This window comes from Engraulis encrasicolus, chromosome 18, assembly GCF_034702125.1.
Source record: "Engraulis encrasicolus isolate BLACKSEA-1 chromosome 18, IST_EnEncr_1.0, whole genome shotgun sequence".
NCBI lineage: Eukaryota > Metazoa > Chordata > Actinopteri > Clupeiformes > Engraulidae > Engraulis > Engraulis encrasicolus.
Genome location: NC_085874.1, coordinates 7,374,002 through 7,379,001, shown reverse-complemented (window position 1 = coordinate 7,379,001; position 5,000 = coordinate 7,374,002). Strand labels below are relative to the sequence as shown.

At 38.7% G+C, this 5,000-nt stretch overlaps 1 protein-coding gene across 1 annotated transcript in view; it reads right to left on the bottom strand.

Moving 5' to 3' along the window:
• LOC134468955 (exostosin-1) overlaps positions 1–5,000 on the bottom strand; it is a 345,368-nt gene that overhangs the window by 173,636 nt on the left and 166,732 nt on the right. The gene's annotated exons all lie outside the window — the stretch shown is intronic.

Sequence of the window (5,000 nt, the reverse complement as noted above, 5' to 3'; positions counted from 1 at the left end):
GCCCCTTCGCAGGGCCAGGGTCCAAAACCTGTGTGGTTGACACGGAACCAACAAAAAAAAGAACAGCTCTCATTAGATATTTACCAGTCGAGTGGGGCTGTGCAATATTTATGAGGGAATGGATGAGGAAAACACTGCAGTAAAAAAAAAAAAAAGTGAATGTGGTTAAATCATCCGTGGCATGGAGACATCAGTTGTCTAGGACGAGAGTAAGCCAGTTTTCAATAGTAGAATTATGGGGAAGCATGATTATTTTGTCAGGGGAGGGAAAATGGTTCCTTAACCTGTCGAAATGGAAGCTTTAGGGAACGCTCTGCCAGGAATACTCATATGCTGAGTCAGGGCGTGCCACCATCATCCAATAAACATCCTCAATTAGGTGTATTGTGTATTTTTTCTCTTCCTTTTTCTGTTGTCGGCAGTCAAAGATGGAAGCCAGGGGAATGTTGATCAACGAAACAGGATGAGGATATAGAGATGAAGTCTCAACAACATTCTGCTTTGTTGGCTATAGGTCTTGATGTATCAAAGTCTCTCATTACCACCAATAATATTTGTGAAGGGTTTTTTGCCACAGAACTTTTGCAGATTTATTTCAAAGCAACAGATCAACTGAGGATCAGCAGTTTATTTCATTTCACATTTGAATCTATTGCCTCTTTTCCACTGCCACTGTTTTCTGGTAGGCCTACAGCGCGACTCAGCCGCCATTTTTTGCTTTACAATTGAGCTGTGTCGCGCATATACGAAAAGCAAAAAGTGGCGGCTGAGTCGCACTGTGTGGAGCTGTAGGCCTATATTACCAAAAAAACAGCAGTGAAAAAGAGGCATAATAATCTGTCTCTGAATATGTATGGGAGGACTGTTTAAATGTGTAGCATGTTTAAAAAAAACTGCTAGGGGAACTTAAAAGTTGTGCAATGTCATGGATATGGATGTGTGTGTGTGTGGTGTGTGTGTGTGTGTGTGTGTGTGTGTGTGTGTGTGTGTGTGTGTGTGTGTGTGTGTGTGTGTGTGTGAGTGTGTGTGTGTGTGTGTGTGTGTGTGTGTGTGTGTGTGTGTGTGTGTGTGTGTGTGTGTGCGTGTGTGCGTGTGGACAGCATCTTTAAAAAATATGACCAGTTACCAAATAACTGTGAGAATATGAATGAACGTGAGCAGCTGTGGAAATGTTAAAGTGAGTTGATGAGAAAAGAGGATGGCGGCTTTCCTTTGATGTAGGATCACATATTAAGGCGAGACACGGCAGGTGAAATCATCGTTTTTTCATGCCCTGGTCAAATCTGAGATTTTGAGCTAGTTTGCATCCTTAACTTGTTGTCTTTCATGCTGGTGTGAAGAAAACGTCTAAAAAACAGTATTAGATAGTTATTTTATTACATTTGGTAGACTTGCGCTTGTGATTTTTAGGTTGATTTGTCGTGTTTTTCCTCTTGTTACGCACAGTGTTTATTTGCAACCGTTGGGTTTTATATGCCTTCCGAGGTCTCGTTGGAAAGCTTGAGTCTTCCCGCATATAGTCATGTATTCCAAATAAGGATATTTCCGCTGTGTCAACCACCAATCATTGATTTAGACAAGGCGAAAAAACCAGGAAGAGAAGGTTGAAACGAAATCCGATTGGCCGGAATGGGAGATTCGGCACTGTGATTGGTTCTAATCAGTCACGTGTCACTCTCGGCTGCAGTGGATTATTTTGGAGTGAGAAGTATCCAACGGAGCACTTCGTGTCTCCACTTCTTCAAGACGAATTGAAATTACAAGAGCCCGTGCTTACATGTAACAGAAAGCACGGAGAAACAATAAAGCAAACGACAATATATGTTTTAAAGTGAATTATTCGGTACGCTGTCGGCATTCGTTGGGCTCGCGTTTGCAATGCGTTGCCTACAGTTAGGTTACCCTCTCCTTGCACCACAACGAAATCTCTGTCAGTGCGCGTTTGAATTGAATAATCAACGAATTGGTACTCATTGTACTGTTTATTTAACGTGTTGTGCGATGTAGCTCACAATTGACTCACATAGTCTAATAACCACTCTTGTATCTTGTTTTCGAGTGAAGTGCACAGGTAAACATGCCGAGGTTGTTCCGAGGTGAAACCAGCCTGGCGACTAACTCTGTGATAGCCTATTTTTCTTCCAATAGACCAGTATTTCTTAAGTTGATGGATATTGATTATTAGTCTATAATTGACTCCATTGGCACAGAAAAGATTACTTCCTTCAACATTATGGAAAGGGGCTTGTGTAAAAAGACTATCTTTGGATGAGGTAGTTGACCACCACGCATTGCAAAGCAGAGAGGCTGCTTGTCATCCTGCAACATGCTCACTTCCCAAAGTCAGTAGCCTACAGTGGATATATGAAAAAAATGAAGCATGGGCAATAAAATACACCCTGCTATATATTTAAGTGAAGTAAAAACAAAGAAACAAACAAAAGTAGAGCTTTATTCATTGGCCCAGTGGTGTGCACAGGCAGAGAAGGCCCTTTCATGAACAAACAGAGAAGTGTCCCAATTTAGTTGTAGCCTATCATGTGGGCTGTTGCCAATCACTGGCATCTAGCAAATAGAGACCATTACACCATTACAAGTATAGTAAAATAATCCTATCTTTAAGGGTAGCCTAGCAGGAAACATTCTGTTTGTCCATAGGCCGAAGCTTAAGCCAACCTTAACATAACCAAAAACTAAATAATAATTAAGCCTAGGGCCTATAGGCCTACTAAAACCATAGGCCTAATCATGATTAAAAATAAACATGGTTTATAACTCCTTGCTGTCACAAATAAGTAGGCCTATACCAGACTGTGCGGCTATTGTAGCGATATAGCTGTTCTGTCAAGTAGATGAGCTATATTCAATTTCAGCCTATTCATTCTCAATATTAAGGACCCTTTTGTGTGATCTTTTGGAAATATTATGGCCAGTAATACATGTTTAGAGAGGTCAACATGAACCTCTGATGCTATAACATCCATGGACCTACTCCACAGTTTGTGATTTTTAACCTGGCAGTTTCTGAGGCCTGTTAGGGCCTATTCTAACATATTGGTAGGCTATATGCAAATTGGAGGACCAGCCATTCACTTCACCAGTTGGTAAGTGAAATAGTATGCTTCAAGTGCACAAATATGGCCTAGATATAGGTGATTTCACTCCAAAATTGGTGTAGTGAATGGCTTGGAAGAAATAGGGGGTACAGGATTGCAACCTCGAAAGCCAGATCACTGATGATGGCACGGTACATGCCATGTGGATACCATTAATGATAAAATAAAAATATTCACCTATTTTAAATGCAATAGAGTTATCAGTTTTAGTGTAATACATGCATATATTCATCCTACATTCATCCTAATGCCATTTTTTTATGTACGTTGTGGCTTTTACCAGAAATCTATGGATTTTTGCCATACAAATCTTTAACGGCCATTTTCTCAAAATTAGGTTTTCCTCACACTCAAAGGCCTAAAACTCCACTTCTGTATGACTGACATACACCAAACTTTCCAGTCCTATTCCTGACTGTATATGGAAGATTCTGTCACAGGATTTTGTTGTTATATCATTCTAAGCCTGATTTATGGGACTTTTCCTCTTAAAATGAGGCGAAAAATCACATTTTCAGGGCTAATAGCAGTTTTTTAAGATTTTCTGGGAAACAAAATGAGATATCCATGAATCCCTGTGACAAAATCTTTTAAATAGCTGTAATAACACAATGAAAAAAGAATTTTGAGTCTAGCTCTTCCACATGTCAAGTTTTACACTTTTGAATATATATGCAAATTAGCGCATAATTAATTAAACATAGCCTAATTACCATATTTAAATATAAGATTTCAGAAAACTTCCAATACATTTTTTTCTCCTATATGTATGAGTAATCCACTGGAAAAGTTTCATGGTGATATCTGCAAGTTATTTTTTTTAGCCTATTCACCTTTAGTGTCTCGCCTTAAGGGGAACTAAGGCCTCTGCAAGTTTACAGTTTCGTACAGGTTTTTTTTTCCCATGGTTGCTGTGAGGAGCAAAACACAACATTCCTGAGGAACAAAACATTCCTGAGGAACAAAATTTTGAGGATTGAAAAGTAAGATTTCAAAGAATTTCACAGATACTTTTTAATAAAATGAAACATTCACACAACACAACAACAAAGGTACATTTGGGGAAGCAATGTAATTGAAAGTCTGTTCTGTACAATCACTTTAAATTAAATGTGGTTTACTAATAGAAACTAATGTGCCCGATGGAGGGTATTGCACTACATACGGTAACTCCCTTAGTCATCGCATTAATAATTCAAAGTGACAAAATGTACAAAGCCGTACAGTATATCCAATATTGTTCTTCACACCTTGTGCTTCAAAAAGACACACCTGAGTGCATCACTTGGCTTCCATTGAGTAATGCACTACAGCCATCAAAACAATTCATATTTCTCTCAAGAGACGATGGCAAAATACTATTTTCCAAAAGGGCTACTTTGTCATTGGATACTCAGAAACCTTAAACAAATGACAACTTGACACACTGCATTATATATTTTTTTCCAACAACATTTTTCCAGCATATAGTATCATTTGTCCAAGCACAGTCCTTTTCTATTAACTTCATACAATATTTGGACAGTTTGAGCTAAATGCATACTGTTATCAAACGAGTGGAAAATAAACACTACAGGTGGACAAATTTTGGCTGATGGTGAACACTGAATGAATGAGAAGTGTTCCTACATTTTGACAGAATGATGACTGAACGCATTATGCATCAAAGCAAGGCATCAGCAAACACTTCTGAGTGTCTCATTTAGCTCTAGCTGTTGTCTCCTGGTGTGATCACAGCCACAGCTCTAGTGAGCCTGACATGTAAATAGTCTTTGGAACATCTTTCTTTTCTATGCGGCACTGATAAAAGTTTTAAGATTACTGTATACCAATTTTGATATGTAGGTTTTCAAACAGTATTGGTAAACATCCAATACAAATCTG